This window comes from Triticum aestivum, chromosome 1B, assembly GCF_018294505.1.
Source record: "Triticum aestivum cultivar Chinese Spring chromosome 1B, IWGSC CS RefSeq v2.1, whole genome shotgun sequence".
NCBI lineage: Eukaryota > Viridiplantae > Streptophyta > Magnoliopsida > Poales > Poaceae > Triticum > Triticum aestivum.
Window position 1 is genome coordinate 348322266 of NC_057795.1, and position 13545 is coordinate 348335810.

A 13545-nucleotide genomic window follows, 5' to 3' on the forward strand; every position below is an offset into this window, starting at 1 on the left:
TTAGTTTTTCAGAAATTACATAAAATGTTTGAATATAAATTTTAAGCAATATCCATATAAATAAAGTAAATCAGATTATTAAATTTTCATATAAATTCATAAAATGTTCACCTATTAAATTCATAAAAATCGAAAAAATAAATTATGAAATATAAAAAATATTAACTAATTTTAGAAACTGTGTCCATATTAATTCAGTATTTTAAATTAATTTCTATATATATATATTCATATTTAAGTAAATTCAAGCTGTTTTCAATAAAATATTCATCCCTTGGAATGATATAGCATATAAAATTATCCAGGCCATAAAAATTAATATATGTATGGAGAAATAAATATGACCGTACTGTACCATCAGACTGCAATTCCTCTAATACACATTTACAATTATATGTATATTATTTATTATTTATAGTTATAATTTAAATCCTTTTACAAACTTCACAAAATGAAAAAAAATAACATGTTGTAAATGGGCCGCACTAGCTTCTGTCCGTTTTATCCCACGAGCACATTCTGTTATAGACATAAAGAGTGACAATCCTTTATTTATACTAGTAAGCTTGCACGTGTAGCACACCTAGTCTCAAGAATTTCATTAATGTTATGATTATCCAACCTTGGACCTGAGCAAGAAAGGCATACCAAACATGCTCTTCTGTCAACATTGGTTAGATGTTCAAAACATCATAAGCAACTTGACAAATCATAGCAGAAAATAAAAATATACTCCCTTCGTAAAGAAATATAAGAGCATTTAGATCACTATATTTCTTTACAGAGGGAGTACTATCTTAAACTAAAAAGCTATATGTGAGGCGATGCACAGTTTCACCAGTTAGTTTCTTATCATGTGTCTTGAAGATTGAAAACATCATTGTTCCAAAATATCCTTCACTATTTAAAAAATATTCAGGAGATCACAAGTACAATGACATGTGTAAAAAGCACGGGGCACTACCACCCTTGACTCATACATTTGCACTTCAGCAACATGAAAAAACCGTAAAAGATCAAGAAGGCGGTAGTCCATCCCACCACATCATGCAAAATTGCTATTTTTTGATAGTATTTGATGATATCTAAGGGCATCTCCTCCAGATTCATCAATATTGTCGACAAAATAAGTGTGATAGGAGTGATATGATCCACACCAGCCTTGCTGCAAAAAAGCGGAAAGAGTTTTACTTTCCAAATACCAAGCCATCTACACAAAGTCAAACTAATAGACAAATAACAATATATTCGTACATTGCAATTCACCTTGCTATTGTTGCTATCTCAATCAAAGAGTTTTTGTACATGATAGTAACCGTGCTCCTTAGGTTTCTTCTATGCACGGTATCAACCCTGTAAACATCTGTCGCTCCTTGCTGCTCTAAATGCTGAAGTTAATCCCATACTCAGCTCTAATATGCTTTCTGCAAGCCCTATGAATCTGTATGTGTTGACATATAACTACAAGCTAAAACGGTACTCAGTCAAGTCACATTAAGATGCAATTCATTCTGCAAGATTGTTTAGTGAACTGCTCCTAGCAGTCTATTCTACATTACAAGCAACCCTAAGGGATCAATAAGTCCACAGCCTAAATATAGCATACACTACGAAGTTGGTTAACAAAATAAGTAGATACAGTTACTCACTCAAGATCAATAAAATTCTCCTCATGATTCTCAGTATGGAACACATGATATCAGTATCTTTACAATACTGGTAGTCAGTAGTAGCCTCTAATTCAATAGTACCAGCCTGCAACTCAACAAGTGTTTACTCATGGCATCTATCTATTTGAGAAAATACAATGACATCAGCACAAAAATAGCTTCAAAATATGGATAATCTTGCATTGCAAGAGGGCGTGAGCTGATAGTGCAAACGAAAAAAAAGAGGACACAACCTGAAATCTTTCTGCACTTGAATATAAAGAAGATTGAAGTGTCACCTGCAGAAATAGCAACATGTTGATCAGTAAAAATAACCTCAATAGAAATCAAATGTGAGGAACTGAAAATGGCTAAAACAAAAATGAACAGTCCCAACATATATAACTAACAAAGAAAATGGCGGTGGAAAATAATAATAATAATAATAGGTAAGTCGTGCATTAACACTGTAAAAAGAAATTTACAAGATAAAAGAAGAAGTATCAAAGGCTTCATAGAATTTAAAGGTTGCACGATTTTGTTCCCAAATGCACAAGAGAATTGCACGTTGTTCCACAAAGATAGAAAGAGACAATCCAGCATACATCGAGAATTACATGAGAACGCGTCGGTCTAGCCGCGGAAAAATTAAATCTGTAAATGGGTTCCCTTTACTCCATGTTAGATCAGGGACCATTATGTCTGAGTCCAACATTCTTCCAAATGATGTTCGTGACCAGTTTTCACTTTCTTCCATCCACTTTGAAAGAACCGACGAAGATATATTACAAGTCATCCATCATAGGTCATGATTAAAAACAACAAAGTATATATATAAATGATAAAAAAGCATTCCTTATGCTATGGAAGAATGCACTACAATGGAACAAGAACCAGAATAATACACAAGTAATCATAAACAGAGAATTGATTTAGGATCGCAATTCAACATTTTTTTTGAGAAAATTATCATTGTAATCTGTCTCTGTTGGATCAATCCCTGGGCTTGAATTGCAGGAGAGTGAATTGTACGCTTCTAGGCATCCCTTCTAGATGAACAAAAGTGGGTAAAAAAATTTGAATTCTGGTCCCATTGCACAATTAAGTATGTACATAGGGCAACATGCTCGTGGGCTTCTGGGCATCCCTTCCTACCTCAATTATGACACCGGCCTGGAAGTATAGCTACCTTTTCTCACGCTCGATCAACTTTACGCTGATTTCAACAATGATTTGATGGTGCTTGAACATTGTCCTATTTCCCATATTTGTTCTTTTCACAATTTTATATAAGAAAAGGTAGCGTGTATTTGCTTCTGTGTTCAAGAATCTAAGAGAGAAATAGTATTTGCAAGACTATAGAAACTACCTCAGTGCGAAAACGTACTGCAAACTATTAAAAAGATCCTAAGATGAATGTAATGTATATTTTTTGGAAGTGCACAGCGCAATATTACAGAGTTCGGTAGAGGCTTCAAGCCTGTCAAGTCTAAATGGTAGAATACTTGTTTCTCAGAACTCAACAGGGGAAATGTCTTTGCTAGCAGTTTTTTGGTCAGGTTTCTAAATAAACATGTGAAATTTCTGTTTGGAAAGAGCACGTTACCTCTTCAATGCTTGCATTCTGCATCTACAAGGTAAAGCATAAACATGTAAAATACAGTTAGCCTTTGTAATAAATTTTTATTAGCAGATCCAACATATGTTTCCTAGCTAGATGATAGAGCTAGAAATCTCACCAAGAGATCGTCGTCGCCCTGCTTGAAGCTCCTATTTGCTGAAGATGTGACACTAGAGTCGTCTGAGCTTCCACCAGGCAATGTGTAGACAACCTTGAGCTTCATTTCCTCAATCACCTTATTAGCCTCCTTGTTAAACTGAGGAATACATGTAAAGGTGGAATATAGTTGGTGGAACAATCATTTTATCCAGATGACAATGCAAGGCTAAATCATATCATAGAAACCAATGATTATGAGTTTTATGCTCACAGTCAGGGGGGATTTCATCCATGTCGGTGCTGGCAGCCACCCTGGTGCTCTGAATCAAGAATTTATCCTTTGATTGCATATCTGGGGGGTAATCTTTCTGTGACTGTAGGGTAACTATAACCCAAAACAAGAAGGCAGATGCACGCACATCAGAACCAAATGAAGAATCCTGGAGTATGTATGCATGTATGCATGCTTACTTGTTATCGTGCAAGAATCCCACGGCTGGACGATGCTCGCGTTCGGCCGGACGAAGTACTTCCTCGGAGACGTCGTCTTGACCTGAAAAATGAAAAAAATAACAAATTCTGATCAAACCTGAACCTCGATCTTCTTCAAGAGCTTCACCGAAACGCACAGCGGAAAATCAGAGTCCTCGCAATTCTCCAATCCAATGAGAAACGCTGAAGCTAATCAAAATCAGTAGCAGTCGGTGGTCACCGCTCTCACGACATAACACGCGCGCTGCATGAACAACACGCGTCAAACACCTCGCCGCATACGGAATCAAAGGACGCAGGAGGGAAAACGGGCGCACGGGGAGCAGAGTGGCAGATACCTCATTGCCCTCGACGTTGAACCAGTCGACGGTCAGCACAGTGCGGATAAGGCGCTACCTGGCCCCCCGGTGCTCCTCGTCCTCGTAGTCGACGTTGTCCTCGTCCTCGGACTCCCGGCGAAGGGGCTCCCTGAAGGAAATATGCCCTAGAGGCAATAATAAAGTTATTATTTATTTCCTTATATCATGATAAATGTTTATTATTCATGCTAGAATTGTATTAACCGGAAACTTGATACATGTGTGAATACATAGACAAACAAAGTGTCACTAGTATGCCTCTACTTGACTAGCTCGTTGAATCAAAGATGGTTAAGTTTCCTAGCCATAGACATGAGTTGTCATTTGATTAACGGGATCACATCATTAGAGAATGATGTGATTGACTTGACCCATTCCGTTAGCTTAGCACTTGATCATTTAGTATGTTGCTATTGCTTTCTTCATGACTTATACATGTTCCTATAACTATGAGATTATGCAACTCCCGTTTACCGGAGGAACACTTTGTGTGCTACCAAACGTCACAACATAACTGGGTGATTATAAAGGTGCTCTACATGTGTCTCCGAAGGTACTTGTTGAGTTGGCGTACTTCGAGATTAGGATTTGTCAGTCCAATTGTCGGAGAGGTATCTCTGGGCCCTCTCGGTAATGCACATCACTATTAGCCTTGCAAGCAATGTGACTAATGAGTTAGTTGTGGGATGACGCATTACATAACGAGTAAATAGACTTGCCGGTAACGAGATTGAACTAGGTATTGAGATACCGACGATCGAATCTCGGGCAAGTAACATACCGATGACAAAGGGAACAACATATGTTGTTATGCGGTTTGACTGATAAAGATCTTCGTAGAATATGTAGGAGCCAATATGAGCATCCAGGTTCCGCTATTGGTTATTGACCAGCGACGTGTCTCGGTCATGTCTACATAGTTCTCGAACTCGTAGGGTCCGCATGCTTAAGGTTTGATGACGATTTGTATTATGAGTTTATGTGTATTGATATACCGAAGGTAGTTCGGAGTCCTAGATGAGATCTGGGACATGACGAGGAGTCTCGAAATGGCCGAGACGTAAAAATCGATATATTGGACGACTATATTCGGACATCGGAAAGGTTCCGAGTGAGTCGGGTATTTATCGGAGTACCGGAGAGTTACGGGAATTCGCCGGGGAGTATATGGGCCTTATTGGGCCATACAGGAATAGAGAAGAGAGGCCAAAAGGAAGGAGGCGTGCACCCCTCCTCTGGTCCGAATTGGACAAGGGGTACAGCCGCCTTTTCCTTCTTCCTCTCCCCCTCATTCCTTCTCTCCTACTCCAACAAGGGAAGGAGGAGTCCTACTCCCGATGGGAGTAGGACTCCCCCCTTGGCGCGCCCTCATCCTAGGCCACCCGCCTCCCCCCTTGCTCCTTTATATACGGGGGCAGGGGGCACCTCTAGACACAACAATTGATCATTGATCTCTTAGCTGTGTGCGGTGCCCCCCTCCACCATATTCCACCTCGGTAATATTGTAGCGGTGCATAGGCGAAGCCCTGCATCGGTAGCATCATCAACACCGTCATCACGCCGTCGTGCTGACGGAACTCTCCCGCAAAGCTCTGCTGGATCGGAGTTCGTGGACGTCATCGAGCTGAACGTGTGTAGAACTCGGAGGTGCCGTGCGTTCGGTACTTGGATCGGTCGGATCGTGAAGACGTACGACTACATCAACAACGTTGTCATAACGCTTTCGCTTTTGGTCTACGAGGGTACGTGGACACACTCTCCCCTCTCATTGCTATGCATCACCATGATCTTGCGTGTGCGTAGGAATTTTTTTGAAATTACTACGTTCCCCAATAGTGGCATCAGAGCCTGGTTTTATGCGTAGGTGTTATATGCACGAGTAGAACACAAGTGAGTTGTGAGCGATACAAGTCATACTGCTTACCAGCATGTCATACTTTGGTTCGGCGGTAATGTTGGATGAAGCGGCCTGGACTGACATTAGGCGTACGCTTACGCGAGACTGGTTCTACCGACGTGCTTTGCACATAGGTGGCTGGCGGGTGTCAGTTTCTCCAACTTTAGTTGAACCAAGTGTGGCTACGCCCGGTCCTTGAGAAGGTTAAAACAACACCAACTTGACGAACTATCGTTGTGGTTTTGATGCGTAGGTAAGAACGGTTCTTGCTCAGCCCGTAGCAGCCACGTAAAACTTGCAACAAGAAAGTAGAGGACGTCTAACTTGTTTTTGCAGGGCATGTTGTGATGTGATATGGTTAAGACGTGATGCTATATTTTATTGTATGAGATGATCATGTTTTGTAACCGAGTTATCGGCAACTGGCAGGAGCCATATGGTTGTCGCTTTATTGTATGCAATGCAATCGCCCTATAATCGCTTTACTTTATCACTAAGCGGTAGCGATAGTCGTAGAAGCAATAGGTGGCGAAACGACAACGATGCTACGATGGAGATCAAGGTGACGATGGTGATCATGATGGTGCTTCGGAGATGGAGATCACAAGCACAATATGATGATGGCCATATCATATCACTTATATTGATTGCATGTGATGTTTATCCTTTATGCATCTTATTTTGCTTTGATTGACGGTAGCATTATAAGATGATCTCTCACTAAATTTCAAGGTATAAGTGTTCTCCCTGAGTATGCACCGTTGCAAAAGTTCTTCGTGCTGAGACACCACGTGATGATGGGGTGTGATAGGCTCTACGTTCAAATACAACGGGTGCAAAATAGTTGCACACGCAGAATACTCAGGTTAAACTTGACGAGCCTAGCATATACAGATATGGCCTTGGAACACTGAGACCGAAAGGTCAAGCGTGAATCATATAGTAGATATGATCAACATAGTGATGTTCACCATTGAAAACTACTCCATCTCACGTGATGATCGGACATGGTTTAGTTGATTTGGATCACGTGATCACTTAGATGATTGGAGGGATGTCTATCTAAGTGGGAGTTCTTAAGTAATATGATTAATTGAACTTTAATTTATCATGAACTTAGTCCTGATAGTATTTTGCAAATTATGTTGTAGATCAATAGCTCGCGTTGTTGCTTCCCTATGTTTACTTTTGATATGTTCCTAGAGAAAACTAAGTTGAAAGATGATAGTAGCAATGATACGGACTGGGTCCGTGATATGAGGTTTATCCTTATTGCTGCACACAAAAATTATGTCCTTGATGCACCGCTAGGTGACAAACCTATTGCAGGAGCAGATGCAAACATTATGAACGTTTGGCTAGCTCAATATGATGACTACCTGATAGTTTAGTGCACCATGCTTAACGGCTTAGAATTGGGACTTGAAAGACGTTTTAAACGTCATGGACCATATGAGATGTTCCAGGAGTTGAAGTTAATATTTCAAGCAAGTACCCGAGTTGAGAGATATGAAGTCTCCAACAAGTTCTATAGCTAAAAGATGGAGGAGAATTTCTCAACTAGTGAGCATGTGCTCAGATTGTCTGGGTACTACAATCGCTTGAATCAAGTGGGAGTTAATCTTCCAGATAAGATAGTGATTGACAGAGTTCTCTAGTCACCATCACCAAATTAGTAGAACTTCGTGATGAACTATAGTATGCAAGTGATGACGAAAATGATTCCCGAGCTTTTCATGATGATGAAACCAATGAAGGTAGAAATCAAGAAAGAGCATCAAGTGTTGATGATTGACAAGACCACTAGTTTCAAGAAAAGGGCAAAGGGAAAGAAAGGGAAACTTCAAGTAGAATGGCAAGCAAGTTGTCACTCCCGCGAAGAAGCCCAAAGCTGGACCAAAGCCTGAAACTGAGTGATTCTACTGCAAAGGAAATGGTCACTGAAAGCGGAAATACCCTGAATATTTGGTAGATAAGAAGGATGGCAAAGTGAACAAGGGTATATTTGATATACAGGTTATTGATGTGTACCTTACTAGTGTTTATAGTAACCCCTGGGTATTTGATACTTGTTCGGTTGCTAAGATTAGTAACTTGAAACATGAGTTACAAAATAAACAGAGACTAGTTGAGGGTGAAGTGACGATGTGTGTTGGAAGTGGTTCCAAGATTGATATGATCATCATCGCACACTCCTATATTTTCGAGATTAGTGTTGAACCTAAATAAATATTATTTGGTGTTTGCGTTGAGCATAAATATGATTAGATTATGTTTATTGCGATACGATTATTCATCTAAGATAGAGAATAAATTGTTATTATGTTTACATGAATAAACCTTCTATGGTCATACACCCAATGTTGATGGTTTATTGAATCCTGACCATAGTGATACACATATTCATAGTATTGATGCCAAAAGATGCAAAGTTGAGAATGATAGTGCAACATATTTGTGGCACTGCCATTTGGGTCATATCGGTGTAAAGCGCATGAAGAAACTCCATAAAGATGGACTTTTGGAATCAATTGATTATGAATCATTTGATGCTTGTGAACCGTGCCTTATGGGCAAGATGACTAAAACTCCGTTCTCCGAAACAATGGAACGAGCTACTGACTTATTGGACATAATACATACCGATGTAAGCGATCCAATGAGTGTTGATGCTCGTGGTGAGTATCGTTATTTTCTGACCTTCACAGATGATTTGAGCAGATATGAGTATATCTACTTAATGAAGCACAAGTCTGAAACATTTGAAAAGTCCAAAAGAATTTCAGAGTGAAGTGGAGAATCATCGTAACAAGAAAATTAAGTTTCTACGATCTGATCGTAGAGGAGAATATTTGAGTTATGAGTTTGGCCTTCATTTAAGAACAATGTGGAATAGTTTCATAGCTCACGCCACATGGAACACCACAGCATAATGGTGTGTCCGAACATCGTAACCGCACTTTATTGGATATGGTACGATCTATGATGTATCTTACGATTTACCACTATCATTTTGGGGTTATGCATTAGAGACATCTGCATTCACTTTAAATAGGGCACCATCAAAATCCGTTGAGACGACGCCTTATGAACTGTGGTTTGGCAAGAAACCAAAGTTGTCGTTTCTTAAAGTTTGGGGCTGCGATGCTTATGTGAAAAAGTTTCAACCTAATAAGCTCGAACCCAAATCGGAGAAGTGCATCTTCATAGAATACCCAAAGGAAACTGTTGGGTACACCTTCTATCAGAGATCCAAAGGCAAGATATTCGTTGCTAAAAATGGATCCTTTCTAGAGAAGGAGTTTCTCTCGAAAGAAGTGAGTGGGAGGAAAGTAGAACTTGATAAGGTAATTGTACCTTCTCCCGAATTGGAAAGTAGTTCATCACAGAAATCAGTTCCAATGATTCCTACACCAATTAGTGAGGAAGTTAATGATGATGATCATGAAACTTCATATCAAGTTATTACAGAAACTCGTAGGTCTTCCAGAGTACGGTCCGCACCAGAGTGGTACGGTAATCCTATTCTAGAAGTCATGTTACTAGACCATGATGAACCTATGAACTATGAGGAAGCGATGATGAGCCCAGATTCCGCAAAATGGCTTGAGGCCATGAAATCTGAGATGGGATCCATGTATGAGAACAAAGTATGGACTTTGGTGGACTTGTCCGATGATCGGCAAGCCATAGAAATAAATGGATTTTCAAAGAGGAAGACGGACACTGATAGTAGTATTACTATCTACAAAGCTCGACTTGTCACAAATGGTTTTTTGACAAGTTCAAGGTGTTGAATACGATGAGATTTTCTTACTCGTATCGATGCTTAAGTCTGTCCGAATCATGTTAGCAATTGCCACATTTTATAAACTCTAGCAAATGGATGTCAAAACTGCATTCCTTAATGGATTTATTAAAGAAGAGTTGTATATGATGCAACAGAAGGTTTTGTCAATCCTAAAGGTACTAACAAAATGTGCAAGCTCCAGCGATCCAACTATGGACTGGTGCAAGCATCTCGGAGTTGGAATATACGCTTTGATGAGTTGATCAAAGCATATAGTTTTATACGGACTTGCGGCGAAACCTGTATTTACAATAAAGTGAGTGGGAGCACTACAACATTTCTGATAAATTTATGTGAATGACATATTGTTGATCAGAACTAATGTAGAATTTTCTGGAAAGCATAAAGGAGTATTTGAAAGGAGTTTTTCAGAGAAAGACCTAAGTAAAGCTACTTACATATTGAGCATCAAGATCTATTGAGATAGATGAAGACGCTTGATAAGATTTTCAATTAGTACATACCTTGACAAGATTTTGAAGTAGTTCAAAATGAAACAGTCAAAGAAAGAGTTCTTGCCTCTGTTGCAAAGGTGTGAAATTGAGTAAGACTCAAATCCCGACCACGGCAGAAAATAGAAAGAGAATGAAAGTCATTCCCTATGCCTCAGTCATAGGTTCTATAAAAAGTATGCCATGCTATGGACCAGACCTATTGTATACCCTGCCTTGGTTTGGCAAGGGAGTACAATAGTGATCTAGGAGTAGATCACTAGACATTGGTCAAAAATTATCCTTAGTGGAATAAGGACATTGGTCAATCATGGAGGTGACAAGAGGTTCGTCGTAAAGGGTTACGTCGATGCAAGTTTTGACACTAATCCAGATGACTCTAAGTCTCAATCTGAATACATATTGAAAGTGGGAGCAATTAGCTAGAGTAGCTCTGTCCAGAGCTTTGAAGACATAGAATATTTGCAAAATACATACGGCTCTGAATATGACAGACCCGTTGACTAAAATTCTCTCACAAGCAAAACATGAACACACCTTAATACTCTTTGGGTGTTAATCACATAGCTATGTGAACTAGATTATTGACTCTAGTAAACCCTTTGGGTGTTGGTCACATGACGATGTGAACTATGGGTGTTAATCACATACAGATGTGAACTATTGATGATAAATCACATGATGATGTGAACCAGATTATTGACTCTAGTGCAAGTGGGAGACTGAAAGAAATATGCCCTAGAGGCAATAATAAAGTTATTATTTATTTCCTTATATCATGATAAATATTTATTATTCGTGCTAGAATTGTATTAATCGGAAACTTGATACATGTGTGAATACATAGACAAACAGAGTGTCACTAGTATGCCTCTACTTGACTAGCTCGTTGAATCAAAGATGGTTAAGTTTCCTAGCCATAGACATGAGTTATCATTTGATTAACGGGATCAAATCATTAGAGAATGATGTGATTGACTTGACCCATTCCGTTAGCTTAGCACTTTATCGTTTAGTATGTTGCTATTGCTTTCTTCATGACTTATACATGTTCCTATAACTATGAGATTATGCAACTCCCGTTTATCGTAGGAACACTTTGTGTGCTACCAAACGTCACAACGTAGCTGGGTGATTATAAAGGTGCTCTATATGTGTCTCCGAAGGTACTTGTTGAGTTGGCGTATTTCGAGATTAGGATTTGTCACTCCAATTGTCGGAGAGGTATCTCTGAGCCCTCTCGGTAATGCACATCACTATAAGCCTTGCAAGCAATGTGACTAATGAGTTAGTTGCGGGATGACGCATTACATAACGAGTAAAGAGACTTGCCGGTAATGAGACTGAACTAGGTATTGAGATACCGACGATCGAATCTCGGGCAAGTAACATACCAATGACAAAGGGAACAACGTATGTTGTTATGCGGTTTGACCGATCAAGATCTTCGTAGAATATGTAGCAGCCAATATGAGCATCCAGGTTCCGCTATTGGTTATTGACCGGAGACGTGTCTCGGTCATGTCTACATGTTCTCGAACCCGTAGGGTCCGCACGCTTAACGTTCGATGACGATTTGTATTATGAGTTTATGTGTATTGATGTACCGAAGGTAGTTCGGACTCCGCGATGAGATCGGGAACATGACGAGGAGTCTCGAAATGGTCGAGACGTAAAGATCGATATATTGGACGACTATATTCGGACATCGGAAAGGTTCCGAGTGATTCGGGTATTTATCGGAGTACCGGAGAGTTACGGGAATTCGCCGGGGAGTATATGGGCCTTATTGGGCCATACGGGAATAGAGGAGAGAGGCCAAAAGGAAGGAGGCGCGCACCCCCCCTCTGGTCCGAATTGGACAAGGGGTGCAGCCCCCTTTTCCTTCTTCCTCTCCCCCTCTTTCCTTCTCTCCTACTCCAACACGGGAAGGAGGAGTCCTACTCCCGGTGGGAGTAGGACTCCCCCCTTGGCGCGCCCTCCTCCTAGGCCGGCCGCCTCCCCCCTTGCTCCTTTATATATGGGGGCACGGGGCACCTCTAGACACAACAATTGATCATTGATCTCTTAGCCGTGTGCGGTGCCCCCCTCCACCATATTCCACCTCGGTAATATTGTAGCGGTGCTTTGGCGAAGCCCTGCGTCGGTAGCATCATCAACACCGTCATCACGTCGTCATGCTGACGGAAGTCTCCCGCAAAGCTCTGCTGGACCGGAGTTCGTGGGACATCATCGAGCTGAACGTGTGCAGAACTCGGAGGTGTCGTGCGTTCGGTACTTGGATCAGTCGGATCATGAAGACGTACGACTACATCAACCGCGTTGTCATAACGCTTCCGCTTTCGGTCTACAAGGGTACGTGGACACACTCTCCCCTCTCATTGCTATGCATCACCATGATCTTGCGTGTGCGTAGAATTTTTTTTAAAATTACTACGTTTCCCAACACTCCCGCGGCGTACGGCGGTTCCAGCGGCGGCGGCTCGGCCACGATGGAAGGGCTCGGCGGCGGCTCCCGCGGTGAAGGGGCTCCCGCGGTGAAGGGCTCCCGCGGCGAAGGACGGCTCCGGCGGTGGCTCGGGCGCGACGGACGGGCTCGGCGGCAACTCCCGCGGCGAAGGGCGGCTCCGGCGGCGACTCGGGCGCGACGGACGGGCTCGGTGGCAGCTCCCGCGGCGAAGGGCGTGGCGGGCGGCTCCGGCAGCGGGAGGAACAGTGCGGGAGGAGGAGGAGTGGGCAACAGGTCGAGGTCGTGCGGGGCGAGAGGACGTGGGGTGTGCGTTGTTTGTTTGTTTTTCTCAACGGCGAAGCGGTGGTTGAACAGAGGATGTGCGTGGTGAGACGAAGCGGGGATTAACATTTCGTTAACGAAGACTATTTTGTTAACGGCGTATTTAGGCCGTTGATGATGTGATTAGACGGTCCAGATTATAAGTTGGATGTGCCTTCTCTTCCTTTTATAGTGATAGTAGATAGATTATTAAAGTAATGGTATGGTGGGTAATTAAAGCGTAAAACGCGTTTAGTATACTGGAGGGATGTAGACTATCAGATAACAGGTTTCGATGGATAGGATGATCTGGTTCTGTGTCCTCTCTTTCTTTTATAGTGATAGTAGATAGTAGA

General features: G+C 41.4%; 1 pseudogene; it reads right to left on the bottom strand.

Moving 5' to 3' along the window:
• Window positions 1–2750: 2750 nt before the first annotated feature.
• Window positions 2751–13279, bottom strand: LOC123078483 (protein transport protein sec31-like; annotated as a pseudogene).
• Window positions 13280–13545: the final 266 nt, after the last annotated feature.